The sequence below is a fragment of the Drosophila obscura genome, unplaced genomic scaffold (assembly GCF_018151105.1).
Source record: "Drosophila obscura isolate BZ-5 IFL unplaced genomic scaffold, ASM1815110v1 contig_9, whole genome shotgun sequence".
Taxonomy (NCBI): Eukaryota; Metazoa; Arthropoda; class Insecta; order Diptera; family Drosophilidae; genus Drosophila; species Drosophila obscura.
The window spans coordinates 1,679,536-1,700,572 of NW_024542883.1; the positions used below are offsets into that span (position 1 = coordinate 1,679,536).

A 21,037-nucleotide genomic window follows, 5' to 3' on the forward strand; every position below is an offset into this window, starting at 1 on the left:
TTGTTTTTTTTTCAGAGGTAGTGCTTCTATTCTTTACATAACTTAAGTATCTTACATCTGGATGCATATAACTTTGCAGTTCTGAAAATGTGCCTAATGCAACTATAAATCATACCCATACACTTTGTATCTGCAGCTTAACGCCTGGAACATATTAAGCTTTCAAATTTAAATTTCATCATTTTTTTGCGGTATTTTTCCAAAAATTTTGACTTTAAAAACTCGGGAAAAGTCGAAAGAAAAATGGTTTTTGGCATGCATTTTTAGTTTTAGATAAACGCATTAATTAGGCGTCGTTCTTTAATATTAATAAAGATCCATCTGGTCCCTATTTATAGTATAGATAGCAGATGTAGCAAAAAAATGTAAAATGTAAATTTTTTTTTTTAATTCTAAAAATCATAGTATACATAAGTAAGGTCGCGTTCCCAGAAGCGACTCACACGTTCCTTCTCGTTTTAAACTTATTTAACCCAGCACTTCTATTTTATTGAACAGCAGATATTATGGGTAACACGGTTTCTTGGAGTTTCTAATATTTACATTCCATGCTTTCCGTAAAGGTATCAATTGTTCAATTTGGAAAACTAGAAATATCTCAAAAATAGTTTTGAAAGTAGTGAGGTGCGGCACTACTATTTTATTGAACACAACTGTATATACAACATGCAATACATGCAATATACCCGTATTTTTGATACCACATCGTGTACATATTCTTGATCAACATCAGTAGCCCAGTCGATGTCTGTTTATGTTCAGACTCCAGTGACATCACACTTTAAAAATGTATTCAAATCTCGAAAATCTGTGGCTTCTAGTACAGCCAAAAGGAAGGAAAATAAAATTTTCCTGTGGCAGACTCGCCTGCCACGTTCTCGCTATCTAGCGAATGAAAATGCTTGAATATTGGTCATGAAGTGCAGAAATAAATGTAAAACCTTAAACTGAAAATAAAATATTTTACTGAAATGCTGATCATGATTGCAAATGTAAGCATAATATAATTAATAAATTTAAATTCTATAATATTCTATCTATAATTCCGAAACTGAGCTAAATTTTGAAGCCCGATATTATTTCTGGGGAGGTTTAACGAGTAAAATAGAAGACAAGAGGAATTAAGTGAGACACCGATGTGGGGTAAATCATATATTATATCCGTGAGATCCAAAATTAGGTCAATCTACTCTAAGAGAGCAATTGGAGCTCTTACTTCCGTGGCGCCATGTTTCATTTAAGGTTTTCTACTTAAAATAAAATATTTCCTGCAGGACTATTAAAATATATAGATAATTGTGTAACATAATATTAATTTTATTTCAGACCATTGGAAAAAATAACAAAATGATTCAGCATCTGAATTATCGGGTGCGAATCGTTCTGCAAGACTCTCGTACATTCATCGAAACTTTCAAAGCATTTGATAAGCACATGAATTTAATATTGGGCGACTGCGAAGAGTTTCGCAAGATTAGATCTAAGAACTCGAAAGTGCCCGAACGAGAGTAAAAACGTGTCCTGGGCTTTGTTTTGTTGCGTGGTGAAAACATAGTTTCTCTGACAGTAGAAGGACCTCCCCCTCCGGAGGAAGGACTTCCCCGAGTACCAATACCAGGAGCTGCATCAGGGCCAGGTATTGGTCGTATAGCTGGCAGAGGTGTACCCTTGAACATGTCGGCAGTACCAGTACTCGACCTACTATGATGGGAGCAAACAACTCAGCCAAAATACAATTTTAACTCAGGAAATTCTCAGCTTCAACCAGGCTCGTAAGCAGAGAGGGCAGTACTCACCTGTGGACAATCCCTTCTTTTTAGGGATCTGACCATGGTGCATCACCGAAATCTCAGCAAATATTCTGTTGCGAAGCACCCTTTCCACTATACTGTCAAAAGCGCCCACAACATTTGAGAAAGAGGAATGAAGGATTGCTGCTACTCCGGAAAACTCTAATCAAGTTAGTCAAAAATTGCTGTATTATTTTCTGTAGGTGGGTAGCTCGTCCACCGCAGGTCTTTTGTAGGACTGCACTATGGGTCCAACGACGCACAGTGGGGCCTTCGACCACTTCAGCTTTCAAATTAATAAAATCTGAACGAATCACAATATCTTCATAAAATAAACTGCATTCGAAAGAAAAAGCTTTCACAATTTAGCCTGCATGAGTACATTGTCTAGAACAGCGGTGCCCAGGCCCATTGCTCCGCGAGCTCTTTTGTTTTTGTAATTGCCCCCAGCACAGTATGTGCTGTGTGCTAGCATACCGAAAGTCCAACACATGCAAACAACTTTGTGTGTATGCGATCCGTTCAGCAAAAACCAATTTTCTTTCTTCTCTGATTGGTGTTAACCCGACTTTTGTTATGATTTTGTTGTTGTCTTTTCTCCCAGTGGACCAAAACTTCGTAAAGGATATCGCTAACGTGAGTTACGTGAAACACAAACGGGTATAACTATCGAATTCAGATCCGAAAATGAATCACTAGTCGTTCAGTTTGTGCAAAGACAATATAAGAATAAGATACATAACGCCATACGAAATTTTTGCACACGAATATTGCAGGCTGGTTTTAGAGTTGACTCCAGGCTCTCTAGAAATTTTTAAGAGAGAGAGAGAGCGCTCTAGAGCCATCCGCTCTCTTGTATGCATACAGCACTCGAAGGTCAACGAAGTTGGTTCTCTGCCGCTGCGACAGCCGAGCCGAGTCGTCGCGACGACTGTATGTGTGCACATGCATACGTTTTTAACAGCGCTGTCGAAATATACCCTTCACTTTATAAGTGTAAGTTAATTTTGTAGGACGTTTACCACCCCAATATTAAAAAACTCTTATATTGTATATATTCCTTCGATGGTAATTTCTTTTAAAATGGTATATTCGATAATAATGATATACATATATAACGAGAAGGAACGTACCCGTACTCAGTCAGTATTTACATTTTTGAGCATCTGTTATCTACATCTACATATATTATGTATCTTCTACATCTAACATGTAGATTATACATGTACCATTTAGATTCTACATCTCCTCCGCTAGGGGTTGCTCGCGCACTGAACGCGGCAGAGTGTGCGAGCGAGAAGGAAAATGACTTGCGTGTTCGTTGTCAGGAGGGGGCAGGGGAAGCGACTGAAAATTAATTTCTTCATTCTGGCTAAAATTATGATCCGATCTGATTCAGGTTCGGCAATCTGGTAGATATGGTCATTCTCTACGATAATGCGTTTTTAGTTTTATAGTATCTTAAAAAATGTGCCTGCCACAGATTTTCGTCCTTTGTGTGGGCGGAAGGGGGCGGGGCGAAATTTTGAAATACACTTGTAGCAGTGGGATATCACATGAGTCTGGAAACCAAATTTGGTTGCCCTAGCTCTTATAGTCTCTGAGATCTAGGCGCTCATCGAGACAGACAGACAGACAGACAGACAGACAGACAGACGGACAGACAGACATAGCTATATCGACTCGGCTATTGATGCTGATCAAGAATATATATACTTTATGGGGTCGGAAACGTTTCCTTCTCTGCGTTACACACATCCACTTTTACCACAAATCTAATATACCCCTTAACTCTTTTTTGAGTACGGGTATAAAAATACAATATATATTTAATAAATGACTTCACATTGAAGTAATTGTCATTAGGGTATTCAGCGTGCGACGTTTGTATTTATTTAAAAAGATTCAACTATGAGCAGTTAAACTAACAAATTATAACGTAATGTGAATATGACACCACCTGCAGGATCGCGAAAACCATGTGCAAGGAGAGCAATGGTAAACTCAGCCACTAGCTACTGTACCTTCCACGGAAGGACTGTGGGATGCTAGTGGGTATACGCACAGGTCACTGCCTGGCAGCAGCACATGCAGTCAAAGTAGGCATCACCAACAGTAGCAACTGCAGGAAATGTGATGAATCTGGGGCTACCGAAACTCTGGAACATCTAATCTGCAAATGCTCGGCCCTCTCAAAGACCAGAAACAAATACCTTGCATCTTAAGATTAATTAATTACGTTATTTGTTAACAAAGATTTTACCTTAATAGAACTAGTGTCGAAGGAAAACAGATGGCTTTTTTGGCACCTATATTTATCCAAATCAGTTAAAGACCTTGATTTAAACGTTATAATGTTTATTTATACCGGCGGCTAGCTGAAGCCAATTGCTCGCTCTTTTGCCCAGCCAGATAAATGTTCACAAGCGGGGGTTCAAGTCAACCTATGCGGCGAGAGATTAGCATAGAACTTCTTGGACCACGACGGCCGATCAATGCAAGAGCCGACGCATCAGGTGCAGAGCGCCCGTTAACAGGGGGAGCGCAGCAGCACTGCCGAACGCTGGGGACATACATAAGCTTAGGTTTCAATACTCTTATACAACTAGTTACAGCTACAACCGCTGGCCCAAACATACTCCCCCCGTTGGAAGCTCGCCTTTCAACTGACTTCTCAAGGGGCAGCAAACACAGCCGAGTAACGGGCCTCCTGATGGTTCCTGAAGCCGTCTTCAAATCAGCCACGCCGCCTACTCCATCCTTGCCTTTGACGACGTCGACCACTCTAGCCAGTGGCCAACGCATTGGAGGAAGATTCTCATCCTTCACCAAGACGACATCATTGACGCAGAGGTTTTTCGTAGGCGTACGCCACTTCGAGCGCTCTTGCAAAAGAGTCAGAAACTCTTCGCGTCAACGCCTCCAGAATGTCTGCTGCAGTTGAGTGACCCGCTGCCAACCATGCAGAATTGACTGATGCGGGCCTCCCAAAAGCAGATGAGCAGGCGTCAACACATCCAAATCATCAGGATTTTATGAAAGCGAGAGCAAAGGGCGAGAATTAACAATTGCCGCGATCTGGCAGATCAAGGTGCGGAGCTCGTCGAAGCTAAGGATGGATGGCCCAACTGAGCGGTACAGGTGATACTATGCGGACTTCACGGCCGCTTCCCACTATCCGCCAAAGTGCGGAGAGCGCGGGGGGATGAAATGCCAGTCGATGGTGTCAGCCAAGCAGGATTCATGGACTTCCTTCATGTGCGAGTCGCTCAGGAAAAGCTTCTTCAGCTCCAGAAGCTCATTCTTAGCGCCAACGAAATTTGTAGCATTGTCCGACCAAATATGACTTGGCCTTCCTCGTGTGGACGTAAAACGTTTCAGTGCGCCTAGGAACGATGCGGTGGTCAGATTTTTAACAAGCTCCAAGTGTATGGCCTTAGATGTGAAGCAAATAAACACGCTTGTGTAGCACTTGATCGGAGGCCTCGTGCGGATTTCTGATCGGTAGAAAAAGGGTCCACAATAGTCCACTCCAGTTACTTCGAAGGCCCGCGATCCTTCCAGACGCTCCTTAGGCAAGTCCCCCATAATGTGCTCAACCATGCGCGGCCTCGTCCTGAAGCATCTTACACACTTGCTAACCGCTTTTTTTAAGACGGCTTTGATTCCTCCAATAGGCCAATATTCTAATCGAATTTTAGCAAGCAAGGCGCGAGGTCCGGCCTCGTCGATTGCCAGCTGGTGACGGTGTGTGACGGTGTCTAATGTGTAGACCTGAACCTCGGACTGGATGGAATCTCGCCATAGGATACACTGGAGAAAATTTTCGGGCGGAGATACCTTTACGCAGCGGTACATTTTACAAATGTCACCAGTGAGAGCGACGGGATATGTGCGAAACCGGATCAGTATGTTAAACAATGCTGGCTGAATAACAGGACCTGTCATCATCACATCATTTAAGCAGCATCCAGTTGATGTAGCTGCAGAGCCATCGAAAACGACACGGAGCTTTGTCGTGGTACTATCCTCCTTTAAAACGCAGTGATGAGGCAGAAAATACTTGCAGAGGCTACGTGAGTCAGGATGGACTTTGGACATATGCTTTAAATCAGTATACTCCTTCATAAAAGCTGAGTAACGCTCCTTGAGCGCGGGATTACGATCCAGTTTTCGCTCCAAGCTGAGAAATCGTCGATACGCCTGAGTATAGGACTCTCCCAAGTGATCAGCATCATGCTTTAAAGGCAGTCGAACAGAGTACTCCCCTGATGGCAACCGTGAAAAGTGGCTTACGAAATGCGCCTCACAATCCGCTTCTTCCTTTGTACTCAAGCTAGCCTCCGCACAATTCTCAACTTCCCAAAACATACGAAGAGTTCGATCCAACCTTGCATTCATTCTATCCTCCGCGACGAGCTTGATACCCTGAATCCTGAGATCCTGAATCTAGAATAGCGCGACAAGGAACCAAAACGCCAGATCGATTCTTCACCAAAACAACAGCTGTGGCCAGCAGCACAATATCGGAGTGGAGACCTTGGGCAGCAAGAGAGGTAGACGCATGAGACGGCACACTGCTGGCAGAATCCTGAACCGGCGTAATAGCTCCTGGTTGTACTGCTCGTTCTGGAGGAGAACCAGCTGGGGAGCTTTGCGCTATAGATGAGTCGAAGTGCAACAAGGTATGATGCCTCCTTCCGCAAACTCTACACTGGCCACCTGTGCATGCACGAGTCCGATGACCCGATTTTAAGCAGTTAAAACACAGTGACAGCTTCTTCAATTCTTTGTGACGCAGAAAAGGAGATAAATTTGTGAAGATGCTGCACGAGTATATTCCGTGGCCCGCTGAATGGCAGAAAGGGCATCCAGACGGGTCGGCGGAAGAGTTAGAGGCAACACAGGTTTTCTTAAGGTGTGTAGACTGGCTTTTTCCCACCTGAGCGCTACCAGCGTGTGTCGCTATAGCGTATTGCACGTTATCCATCTTCTGGCATCGCTTCTCCAGGAAATCGTAGAATTCCCCAGCTGTGGGTATCCTGTCCGATGACGCAGTCTCTTCCCATTTGGTTTGGGTCTTCTCATCTAGCTTTTGCAGCAGCATGTGGATTATCATGTATCCAGATATCTCCTCAGCACTTCCTAATGTCTGCAGGCCGCGCGTATGCAAGTTGATTGCGTCCGAAAACTCCCGAAGCCTTTTAGCAGAAGGCGAATCTACCTTCTTGAGCCCAAGAATCTCCTTGATGTGTGACTGCAAAACAAGTCGTTTATTATTAAAACGTCTGCTAAGTATGTCCAGAGCCACAAGATAATTGGCACTGGAGAGCTCCAACGATCGAACCGAATCCAGGGCCGCATCCGAGAGACATGAGCGAAGATGTTGGAACTTCTCGATTTCACTGAGATCTGCATCCCCTTCGATGACCGAATTGAACATGGCAATAAAATCCGCATATTCCACATAGCCACCGGAAAAGCTAGGTAGCTTCAGCACAGGAAGCCGCTGCTTGTGAGCCATGATGATGGTATGACCTACAGAGCTATTTGGCATGCTAGTGGAATGAGCAGCTACGCGCAAATGTCCTAGTTCGAGAGCCGCCAGCAGCTCGGCTTTCAAAGAAATGAAGAGCGTATTGAACGTTTCACGCAGCTCACTTCCAATCTCGTCTTCATCCAGTGATTCCAACTCACTATGGGACTTGTTGAACTCCTCACGCATTTCAGCCAACATATCGAGGCGCACATCTATATCAGCCGCACTTAGATTGTCGATTTTATTCCCCGAGAATGACTGGCCAAGACGCTGCAGCCGATCATGCAGAGACTGAACTTTACGCTTGTAAAGCCTCAGCCTTTTTTCCTCCATCGCAATATTTCCGCCCGCACCTGTATTCGGCTCTATGTCCATGCCAACCGGTGTAATACAACGAAACAACGGAAAATGTAAGACCGCTTAAGCGACGGCGAAAGAACGGGAGCGAGAATAGAAGACACGGAAAGTCAAGGGCCGCGGCTGCAGCGGCGCAGAGCAAGAGAGAATCGGCGATTAAGCAACGGAATATTAGTCGGCTGCAGTCGCACTGAACTTGCACTTTAACTGTTCTTATTTGCACAAAATGTATTTGTTGGTCGTTAAACGGCACAGCAACGAATATCTTATTCGATTTTTATAGTTTTTAAACGAAACGCGATTAAAAATTGTAATTAAATCACGTCGGGGTCAGCAATGTTTGAAATGCCAAGAATTTTTGGCACCTATATTTATCCAAATCAGTTAAAGACCTTGATTTAAACGTTATAATGTTTATTTATACCGGCGGCTAGCTGAAGCCAATTGCTCGCTCTTTTGCCCAGCCAGATAAATGTTCAGAAGCGGGGGTTCAGTATGCAACCGATTAGCATAGAACTACTTGGGCCACGACGGCCGATCAATGCAAGAGCCGACGCAGCAGGTGCAGAGCGCCCTTTAACACGGAGAGCGCAGCAGCACTGCCGAACGCTGGGGACATACATAAGCTTAGGTTTCAATACTCTTATACAACTAGTTACAGCTACATTTAATATTATGATAGACGCTTAAGTAGCCGCTGGCCCGAACATCCCCATTATGTCTCCAGTCTGATCTTGACGCTATAGGTAGCTATAGGAGAAACATAACTTGACATCGTCCGCATACATAAGTACTCGGGAATGAGTTAATACTTGGGAAAGATCATTGATGAACAAATTAAACAACAGAGGGCCAAGATGGCTACCTTGAGGTACCCCGACGATACAGAAACAGGCTTAGAAAAAGAGTTATTAAAACAGACACGCTGAGATCGATTACAAAGGTATGCATTAAACCAGAAAAGAAGTTTAGGCGGAAACCCTAGAAGAGATAATTTATGAATAAGCAGATTATGATTTACTGAATCAAAGGCTTTACTAAAGTCAGTATAGACTACATCAGTCTGAGACTGCTTAGCGAAACTCGCATGCACGAAGGTGGAGAATTCCAGGAGGTTAGAAGAAATAGACCGACGTTTTACAAATCCATGCTGCGATTCAGAGAATAAGGGACACCAAAAGTGTTGGAGCTGGGAAGTAATTATTTTTTCGATGAGTTTGGGAATAGCAGATAAATTGGAGATCCCACGGTAATTAGAATCATCCGATTTAGACCCCTTTTTATGAATAGGAATAATATATGACTCTTTCCAGACGGTGGGAAAATCGCCGAGCTCGAGAGATAGGCTAAACAGTTTAAGGAGAGGCACACAGAGAGAATCAGCACAAAGGTTAAGAACAGCCCTAGGAACCATATCTGGGCCAGTAGAGAAGAAAAATTTACATGACTTTAAATTAATTAAGAGGTCATTATAGTCGATGAAGGGCGGATATATACAGTTAGAACTATTCATGTGGAAAGGATAAGATTGATTGGGACAAAGTATGTCAGAAGAAGCCATAATAGAGGGATGGATTACGCTTAAAGTTAAGTCTACATTTGGACAAGTAGTCATTATAACATATTTTATTAAATAAAAGAAATTTTCTTTTAGCGATTGAATACTTAGAGAAGTCAGATTGCGAACCAGTTCTTTTGAACCTTTTATACAAGCGAGATTTAATACTCCGAAGGTTTATCAGACGCGGGGTGAACCAAATAGGGCCACTAACATGACGCGAAGGTGAAATTAAAGGTACATAGGTATTAAAGACATTGAACAAGGAACAATAAAAAGCATTTGTAGCCGGCTCAATTTCATGAAAGTCGTCGAGAAATGACCAATCGATCTGAGAAAATGCAAGATTTAAGCACGTAAAATCTGCTTTATTGAAGCAAAAAATAGACGGTAGCTTAACGGGAGATTTGATGGGATCAGAGGAGGGCAACTGCACGGAAATTTCAAGTTTGGGATGATAAGGGTCTTCTGGGAAAGATAGAGGAGACCCTCTGCAGACCATGGTATTCGATATGTCGGAAGAAAACACGAGATCAAGAAGCCTACCCAAGTTATTGGATATAGCATTGGCCTGACCCAACGATTTATCCGACAATGAATCCACAAAATCATGCTGAATAGAAGGGAACATCAGGTTAGAGTCCACAAAAGGAGACCATGAGATATTAGGTAGGTTAAAGTCTCCAAGGACTATAAGACGATCAGAGTCATTAAGTTGGCGGAATGTAAGAGCAGGATATAAAGAGATTAGAAGAGGGCCAGCAGTGCTTAACAACAATAATTTCAATGTTATTATGCTCATCGACGTGAAAGATTTGGGAAGCTATGTCCGAACGAACAGCAATCAGGACACCGCCACGTCGAAATGGACGATCATACCTATATATGTTAAATTTGTCAATGGGAATCTCGGAGTCATAAATAGAGGAGTTGAGCCAGGTTTCGAAAAAAGCGATTACATCAGTTTCGAAAGATGCAATGTCAGCATATAGCTTGTTAAGCTTACTGAAAGAGGAGAAATTACTTTTTTGAGGCCGAGGGTAGATGGATGGTAGAGGGTAGATGGTAGATGCCGGAGATGGAGTTGGACGGACAGAAGCTAAAGCAGTCGGAGATGGAGTTGGAAGGACACCCACTCGTCGTTCAGGGGTAGAGGGACGATTGGTAAACATATGACAGATAGTATGTTCAGGCCAGAAAGAGGGGTCGAGCACACTACTGACATGTTTGTCAGGAACGAGAACTTTGAAGGAAGAAATGTTTCGATTAACTTTAAAGTTAAATTTAGTGATCAAATAGCCGATCACTCGAGAAACGAAAATAGATTTTAGTGAGGCGACAGCAGTTAGGATAGAGAAGGGATGGTAGAACCGGCGGAGCAGATTCAACCTGAAGGGCAGAATCGGCAGATAACACTACCCGACACGATTGTTTCTCAAGGAACAAAACCAACTTTTTCTTAAAGATTTGTGGCTTAGAAATGGTTTGATGAACTTTATTTAAATAATTTTTAAAACAGGTCTTTTTTTATTAGCTTTTTTCAGAGGTAGCGCTTGTTTTTTTCACATAACTCTAGTATCTTACGTCTGGTTGTAAAGAACTTTGCTATTTTGAAAGATAACACTAGTCAACACGATTTTTCCTCAAGGAACAAAACGAAATTTTTTTTAAAGATTTGGGGCTTAGAAATGGTTTGATGATATTTTTTTTTTTTTCTATGGCAGAACTTTTTTTTTAAGAATTTTTGAAAACTGGTATTTTTTTTTAAAGCTTTTTTCAGAGGTAGCGCTTGTTTTTTTCACATAGCTCTAGTATCTTACGTCTGGTTGTAAAGAACTTTGCTATTTTGAAAAGATAATTAAAACAGCTAGAAGTTAAGCCCAAACACTTTGTGATTTCAGTTTACCGTCTGGGAAATAAAAAGCATTGAAATGCAAAAATGATGATTTTTGTGCGGTATTCGTTTTCCTTTGTCGTTTGCTTTGTTCGCAATTGGCAGTTGGGCCCGCAACCTTCTAAAATGTATTTTTTGTTAAATTTTTTCATTTTTTAGGTTTGGTTAACGAATTTTAGCTCCAAAGTCTCTTCATAGATTTTAATGAGCGATACCTTAAACGACGCCAAATTAATGCAACTAAAATAGAAGACACAGGATATCATTTTTTTCGAATTTTCCTGAGTTTTTAAAGTCAAAATTTTGTAAAAAATATCGCAAAAAAATCATCATGTTTGCATTTCAATGCTTTATATTTTCCAGACGGTAAGCTGTATTAATTATCTTTTCAAAATAGCAAAGTTCTTTACAACCAGACGTAAGATACTAGAGGTTTGTGAAAAAAACAAGCGCTATCTCTGAAAAAAGCTTAAAAAAAAATACCAGACTTCAAAAATTCTTCAAAAAAAAGTTCTGCCATAGAACTTGCGGTCATTAGATCGCAGAGTGCAACTGATGCCAACTTCACCAGCAGACAGAGCAGCCGCAGGATTGCATAACCACACTGCCAAGGTATCGGTCTTGGGAGCCGATTCACCACCCACCCCGGATTAAGGATGGGGCCCCTCTGGGTTAGCCCCAGCGTTCTTCGCTGAGCAGGATTTTCCTGTTGTATATTGGACTAGGCCAGGCCTTTGGGCAGCTGCATTTCCCTGTTTGGGATTGCTCAATTTTGACAGTTGGGGAGTGCCAGACTCGTTTTTGTTTTTGTGTATTTTGCATTCTTCCATTAGGTTCCCACGATTTGCAAGGAAAGGTTAGGTCCGTCCGAGCAGAGATTCACGTTATCCGGATAAGGCATCATTGGAACAGGGGGCTGCCAAGTCTCTACGCTCTCCGTTAAAAGCAGGGCTAGTTTTTATACAGGGCCCCCAGCCAGGCTGACGTGGGTCGGTAGTGTGTGGGGATGGGAGTGTGTGAGCTACTTAACGAGAGGCGGTACAACAAGCGCATCGTCAGTGTTTGTTTGTTTGTTTATTTTGATTTTCCTAGTGCTAAAAGGTTGTACCTTATGATTAGTGCACTAGTCACAAAAATTCCAATACGATTAATTAATAAATGAAATTGGATTAGATCGAATATTTCTTATAGCTAATTTTGCTTAATTTTATACACATTTTTAATTCTAAATTTAAATTTAAATATCTCCTAAGCATAATAGATTCTTAATTTTATTTTGAGGTATGTTATTCTTTTCTTTTAATTTAGAGTTTTCAGATGTATAGTCAAATTTGTCCTGAATTTTAATGCGTCTACAGTTGTTTTTAAGCTATTTGGTAATTGGTTCCATAGGCGAACAGTGTAAATGAAAAAGTGTCTTTCAGAGCTAGCTAGTCTGTGCTTAAGACATACTATATTATTTGTTCTTCGTGATGCAGTAATCCTTAGTATGTCTGATAGATATGGTGGTTCTTTCTTGGTTATAATTTTATGTAAAAATATTAATGCTCGCGAGTCAATCCATTTCGTTAAACCCATACCAAAAATTCTGACTGCATGAGTGGTTATATGCTCCCTCTTTCTTATATTAAACACATATCTTGCTATACTATTGAATACGACGTTCAGTTTTTGCTTACAACTACTATCACAGTTTGCAAATAGCTCTACGCCATAAAAAAGTGTTGGTATCAATAGTGTTTTAGCAACTAAGAGACGAATATTTTCTGGAAGGTAACGTTGTGTCATGTTTAAAGTTCTCAGCAAACCATAGGTTCTACCTACGACCTTTATAATGTGATCATTCCATGTAAGCATGCTATTAAAAACCACTCCCAAATTATTTGCTGTTGTTGTGTATGTAATGGTATTGTGATTTATTTTTATTTTGCGTAGGTTAGTAAGTTCGATTTTCTTCTTTGAGATTACTAGGCATTTAGATTTAGTTGGGTTTAATCCTAGACCGTTATTGTTTGCTTATGTTTGTTAGTTCCCTGTTGGTTATTATTGCACACTCATTTATGTTATTTACGGGACGGCATACATACATTTGGACGTCATCAGCATATAAATGGACTTCACACTCAGACAATACATTGGGAAGGTCATTTACATAAACAGTAAACAATAATGGTCCAAGGATAGATCCTTGCGGAACTCCTCTCGTAGGGGACAGAGATGACGAGTTCCCAAATTTCGTGACTACAGATTGTGATCGATTTGTCAAGTATGAATGAATTAGTTCGGTTGCAGTGCTGTCCAGTCCATATAGTCTTTGTAGTTTTGTACACATAACCTCGTGATTGACGGTATCGAATGCTTTGCTATAGTCTAATAATGTCAAGAATGCCACCTGTCCTTCATTAATTTGTTTACGGATGTCTTCAGGGACTTTAAGGATTGCAGAGATACAGCTCCTGTTTTTCCTAAACCCCGATTGTTTTTCATTAAGCAGTTTATTACTTGCCATATAGTTACTAAGTTGGGTTGAGAGCAATCGTTCAAGAGCTTTTGAAAGAAAAGGCAAAATGGCAATTGCTGCTTCGCGAACACCCTCTGGCTGTCCGGGACTGTTTATTTCGGTACTCTCCCTCAGAGCCAACTTAGTTTCTTCTCTCTGGAATGCCCACTTATTTACAGCTGTCCTACTACGGGGTAGGCCGTTCGCTATCGGCAACCTGGCCTCAGCTGCGACCCCTCTGAGCCACCTCAAAGCCCAATAGGTTTATCGGAGCAGACCTACATAATATACCACAAAAATTTCTTGAAAATCGGTCCAGCCGTTCGGGAGGATCTCAACCACAAACACCGTGACATGAGATTTTTATGTATATAGAAGATATTAATAAAATGTGAAAGGAACCCTATGGTAAATTAATCTTGGTTTGTGAAAATTAAAACAAAAAAAATAAGTAATCGCGTTCAATTTCTGTGGCATCCTGCATGTTTCCCCGGGTGGGCCATCAGACCCTAGTAAGATACCGGATTTGATAGACTTCGCAGTGACTAAGAACATCCCACGCGATATGTTAAGAGCCGAATCACTTTCGGATCTATCATCCGACCACTCGCCTGTACTACTATTGGTACCGCAGTGACGAAGAAAGATCTGATGCTTTTGCAGCTAAAAATGTGTTCCAGCCTAACCCTGTCACCTGCTCCCACGTGAAACTTTGCAAGCTCCTCAAGAATCCATTGACTTCCGGCCACAAGACTTGGGTACTTTCCCCAAAAATGGAAGAAGTCGATTATGATAGTGATGATTCTTAAGCCAGAAAAAGACAAAACTTGCTCACTTGTCTTTCAAAGCAATTTGAAAAGGTCCTCTTCCTTATATTCCAACTAGCATCTTAATACCATCGCACCAATTCGACTTTCGAGAAAAGCGCGGAACAATCGAGCAGGTCAACCGTGTGGAACACGGTTTAATCCTACATTCAAGGTAATTTATGTTGAAGAGTAAATGTTCACTTTCTACTATAATATTGACTTTGCTCTCGACTCACAGATACAAGGCCAGATTCACCATTGAATTAGATCATTACAACCTCTTGAACATTAATTCTTACAAATATACTTCATGGGAAATATGAAGGAGCAACTTAATCGGCGTCAGGCTTGTCAGGTTAGGAATGGAACTAGAAAGCCATTCCTGATGTCACTGCTTTTGGGCACTATTCGTGATAGATCCGGAATTGCGGTAGCAGTTGCTTCTACTGAAATAGTGGCTACGTTGTTAGGATGCCGTATGGCTCATTCAGCGTTACAATTGTCATTAAATCTTCAAACTACTGAGAAACCGACATTTAACATTGCAAAACACTGCAATGGCAAAAGTTTTAGTAGCGTCAAAAATCATCTTTATCTGGGACGAATGCACAATGGAGCAAATGGAGCTCTTGATCGAACCTTCAAAGATCTGCGAAATGAGTCGAGAATTGTTGGTGACAATGATTTTACTATCGGCGATTTTCGCCAAACAATGGAAGTCATTCCAAGATCGACTGCTGCCGATAAAATAAACGCTTACCTCAAATCATTAAATCTATGGTTCTATGTGAAGAAACTTTAACTGGTATCAAACATGAGAGTTACATTGTTGAACGACCCATCTGCTGAAAATTTCCCCAAGCAATTGCGGACTATAGGTAATGGCCGTGTTTCTGTCGACGAATCGAGCAGATTGATTTCATTTCCGTCTCATCAAAAGACGAGCATATCAGCAAAGTATTCCCGAAGATCATTGCTAACCAGAAAAGAAATGGTTAAGCGAGCGTGCGATTTTTTCGGCTAAAGGCCTGTCTCCAGCACCGCGGAAAATTGCGGCAAGGAATTTGGTAGTTATTCCGTGAGGGTGTGGAACATATGTAGCTAAAACAGGGTTGATGAATCAGCTGTGTTTTGTAAACAGAGGCAACTGTAAAATTCTGCTAAAATTAAAAAAGGAAAAAAAAGCACTCTGATGTTGAAGTGATTGTTGGTGAAGTTGGTGGCGGCATATATTGTTGAAAAAGAAAAAAGAATAATTTTCATCTCTCTTTTTGGTTTTGCGGAAAGTTTTTGCCTACATCTTGCACCATTCACTTCAGGAAGAATTGTAAAGTAAATATTTCTGAGCTGGGTATCAGCTGTTCTCTCAGTCCACACACGGTCCCGGTAGGCAACTATCGATATAAATTTGTGGATTCCGCTCGTGTTGCTGGATACACACTCCAGGAATACGTAAACGAAACATTCCTGTCACAGTTTTTTTTATATGAAGTTTGACAGGAATTTTTCGATTCCGCAGTGCTGGATACTATGCTTAAGAATACAGATGTGAATGACTTAAACGTTAAAATTCAGAATCAAATCATTGGTACACTGAATTATTAAAATCTAAACCCACCAAAACTATGCAATGGATCGCACTTGGTGATAAGAAAACTGATGAGTAATGTGATTCACGCGACGATTCTCAAATGAATATTTAAAGATCAGGTAGTCCTTATTCCAAGGATTCCAATGATCCTAACGGATATGCCCACTGAGTTTAAACGAATTCAGTTCCCGGCTCGTCTTGCCTTCGCCATGACGATTAATAGATCACACGGCCAATCCTTGACTGTTTGTAGTATAAACTTAGAAAGTCCATATTTTTCTCATGGCCAGTTGTACGTGGCCGGTTCACGTGTTAAGGCCTGTCTCCAGCACCACGGAAAATTCCTGCCATGAATTTGCTTGTTATTCCGTGAGGGTGTGGAATATAGCTAAAAGAGGGTTGATGAATCAGCTGTGTTTTGTAAACAGTGCCAACTGTAAAATTCTGCTAAAATTAAAAAATGGAAAAAATGTACTCTGATGATAAAGTGATTGTGATGGTAGCGGCATATATTGTTGCAAAACAAAAAAGAATAATTTTTATTTCACTTTTTAGTTTTGCGGACAGTTTTTGCCTACATCTTGCACCATTCACTTCAGGAGTAACACTAGTCAACACGACATTTAGGCTGTGGCCCAAAATGACTTTTTCTTATAGATTTCGGGGCTTCCATTTTTGTAACGAATTATGGTTTTTTTTATGGTTTAGTTTTTTTTAAAGAATTTTTTAAAATCTGGTATTTTTTTAATGTTTTCTTTTCAGAGATAGTGCTTTTATTTTTCACATAACTTAAGTATCTTATATCTGGTTGCATAGAACTTTGCACTTACTTTGGTAACTCGTACCGCCTACCGTTCAGACGTGCTTCGTGACATGCTCCGGCCCATGATCAGATTGTGAGACACCTGCAACAACACGAAACGCCAGCTGATGCACAACAGATAAAGAAAGAGGCTCACTAAACAGGCATTTGATACCAGACCGATACGGAAGGGCCACGGACGTATATCAGCAAATAAAAACACAGGTTGCAAACGTTGAAAACTGGAAATTCTTGTGGACAGTGGGTAAAAGTGCCTCTTGAGTGAAAATTGACGCGGGAGAAAACACAAGTCAGCAACAAAAACAAAGCCAGAGGTGGGACTGATCAGCTGCTGCAGCGACGTGAGTGGACCAGATACGCAACGCAACTGCAACAAGCGCTGAAAGCTTGTCAAAGCTGTAACATAACACGGATCGGAACCTGCATGCTGTAACGTAAGACAAACTATCCACAGCATACTTTCAGACATCAACAAAATAATAAATTGTATAAAAGCTTAACATACAAAAAAGAGTAGAACCACAAAAATGTCACTAAACAGGACTCCTCCAGGTGCAAAGCAGACGCAAATAAGTACCGCACTTCATAGTATGCCCCCAGGTACGCCCCTTAATGGAGCAGGACAGCAGGAAAAGCGGAAGAGGAGTGCGATATATCGCTGGGAGACGTGATGCAGGCCATCAACCAAATGGGCCAACGGTTCGACAAATTGGCAACAAAGGAGGATATAGGGACGTTAAAGTCCCAATTAGACTCAGTGTCCGACCAGATCGAAACTCTTAAAGCGCAGAATGAGACCTTAAAGAACTTTGCTATTTTGAAAATATAATTAAAACCGCTAGAAGTTAAGCTTAAACACTTTGTGATTACAGCTTACCGTCTGGGAAATATAAAGCATTGAAATGCAAAAATGATGATTTTTGTGCGGTATTTTTTACAAAATTTTGACTTTAAAAACTCAGGAAAAGTCGAAAAAAAATTATATCCTGTGTCCTCTATTTTTTTGTGTATATGTTCATTAATTTGGCGTCGTTTAAGGCATCGCTCATTAAAATCTATGGAGAGACTTTGGAGCTAAAATTCGTTAACCAAACCTAAAAAATGAAAAAAATGAACAAAAAATACCTTTTCGATGGTTGCGGGCCCAACTGCCAATTGGGAACAAAGCAAACGAACAAGGGTTGTACATTTGGTACCTGATCGCGATCCCAATTCCCAATGGGCAGTTGAGCTTGCAACCTTCCAGAAGGTTTTTTTTTCATTTTTTTTCATTTTTTAGGTTTGGTTAACGAATTTTAGCTCCAAAGTCTCTCCATAGATTTTAATAAAGTCGGTTTGGATCCTTGAGGAAAAAAAGTTCGATTTTGTCGTGTAGTGTTATCAAAGGCCTAGAGAAAGAAGATGCCACAAAGGAGGGAGTGGAAAAATAGCTACGGGGTAAAATGGCGATCTCGAACGCATCAGTACGAGAAACCCGAGTGCTCTACAAACGAAACAATAATATGGGAGTGCTGGTGGAAATGGAGAATGCTTCGGCGATAAATGAGGAAAAAGCTAGCGGGTAGTTCAGTCTATATTGACAGGGACCTTAACCAACAGCAGCAAGAAAACAAGCTGGCCCTAATGCAGTTGAAAAAGTAGCTGGTTTCCATAAACAAGAACCATAAGGCCTTCGTCAAAAATGACCAGATCTGTGTAGAGGGCAAATGGGTGTCATTTAACAACGCCCACGAGCTCACTTGCAAAGGAAAGCCAGCTAACTCGATTCTAAAGGAACTCCATGGCGCTGCATTGGATGAAACCGACATTACTCACACGCGACTTCTCACCAAAGCCAGGGAATCAAAAACAGCATACACATTAATATATTGTCATACAACATCGCAGGTTTAGCAAATAAGCCTATCTTTAGTCAATTTTTTAAATTTATAAATACTTATCAATACCCTAGCTCTTATAGTCTCTGAAATCTAGGCGCTCATTGAGACGGACAGACGGACGGAAAGACGGACATAGCTATATCGACTCGGCTATTAATGCTGATCAAGAATATATATACTTTATGGGGTCGGAAACGTTTCCTTCTCTGCGTTGCACACATCCACTTTTACCACAAATCTAATATACCCCTTAACTCTTTTTTGAGTACGGGTATAAAAAGAACGACCACTATAGGAATATGGAGCTTGAAGTAAATAATATTAAAGATAGCAAGGGTTTCTGGGAGTTTGTCAGGAGGTTGAATGGGATCAACAGGAGCATGCAAATCAGAGTTGAACCGGACAGCTTAACGCAGCATTTTAAAAATCTACTCCTACAGGACAGCGAAGCGATACAGCACTATTTTGCTTTGCCATACACCGTAAATAGAGAGCTAGACCAGGAAATATCGCAGTGGGAAGTCTAGGCAGCAGTGAACAAGAGCAAAAACTGTAAAGCCCCCGGGATCGACCGGATACCAGCAGAATTCCTAAAAAACGCACCAGAAAATTGTATTCGTTGTCTTACGAAGGCATTCAACACAATTTGGAATGCAGAGAATGTGCCAGAAAGCTTTCGGCAAAGCATTATTTACCCGATACACAAAAAAGGCAATGTCACTGATGCAGCGAACTATAGGGGGATATCCTTCCTTACTTCGACTATGAAGGTCTTCGCATCAATAGTGCTTTCGCGTCTTAATGACTGGGTAGAAAAGAATGGTGTGCTCAGCGAATACCAAGCTGGGTTTAGAAGAGGTTACAGCACAGTGGACAGCATTTTCGTGCTGGTGGCTATAGCAAAAGAGTACAGGAGGCGAAAACAGAAGATGTACACTTGCTTCATAGAATTTAAAGCGGCTTTCGACACCATCGACCGACATAGCTTATTTTTAAAACTTAGCTTGTCCGGAGTATCAAAAAACATTTTGAACATACTAAAATGCCTCTACAGCGATAACACGGCCGCGGTCTGGAACGGCAATAATCTGTCAGAATGGTTCTCATGCAACCTGGGAGTAAAGCAAGGATGTCTCTTAAGCCCACTGCTATTTTCCCTGTACGTGGACGACATATCGTCGGTCCTGACCGGAGGAGTACATATAGGAACGGAGAACGTCAAGGTACTTATGTACGCAGACGACATGGTAATCTTGGCAGAATCGCACACCATGCTGCAAGAAATGATCGACACCATGCAAAATTATTGCCCAACTTGGGGCCTAAGAATCAACGCCGAAAAAACAAAATTCATGGTGATAAAAGATGGCAGAGGCCGCAGGGCACAGCACGAAACGTGGACCCTCAATGGAGAGATACTGGAAACGGTCCGTGAGTTTAAGTACCTTGGAGTCACACTAACTCAAAATATGAGCTTTGAGAAGCATGTGCAAAACAAGCTAGCGGATGCAAAGGTTGATTTAAATTGCTCACGGAAACAGCTGCTTGGCAAAATAAAAGTTCCTCCGAGCACAAAATATAAAATATACATGGCAACAGCACAAACTATAATGTTTGGGGACACGAGCGCTATGAAGCAGCAGAAAAACTCCTGCGATTTCATATTAAAAAAACCTTTAGACTCCCACAAAACACGCCGACGTACGCAATCCATCTGGAAACAGGTCTCTCGGCAGTATTTATATATACGCTGCAAAAACATTTCAGCTATGCAAACAAAGTGATGGATATGCCTGACGATTGGCTCCCAAACAAGGTACTTAAGTATGTGACAAACAACAAAACCGATTTCATCGCGAGCTGGGAAGCGATAGCAAACGCCCGGGGAATTTCCATAGATTCTTAAAACCCTGCATTCTGGAGAACATGGCATGACCAGATCATCAGAGCCACAGACGAGGCGGATAGGCAAGCGTGGGCACAACGAGCTAGTGAAAGCGTATCAAGGCCTCTATACAGTAGCCTTGCCCATAATTTGGTAGACTGCAACTATTTCACAGATAGCATAGATGCACACCTGATATCACTCATCTTCAGAGCACGCACAGAAACTCTACCACCTAACGCGTCCCCATACAGAAGTCTCTCTGCAGCAGAGTGCACGAAGCGCAATATGCACGCACCGGAGGATACGATGCACTTTCTGGCGATATGTCCCATCCTAAAGGAGATCAGGGTAAAACACTGCGGTAGTCCAACTCTAACAGTCCTGGGCTTGACTGCCCTGCTCAACGGA

At 41.5% G+C, this 21,037-nt stretch overlaps 1 pseudogene; it reads left to right on the plus strand.

The window, feature by feature from the left end:
* Positions 1–864: 864 nt before the first annotated feature.
* LOC121405317 lies at positions 865–1,722 on the plus strand (annotated as a pseudogene).
* Positions 1,723–21,037: the final 19,315 nt, after the last annotated feature.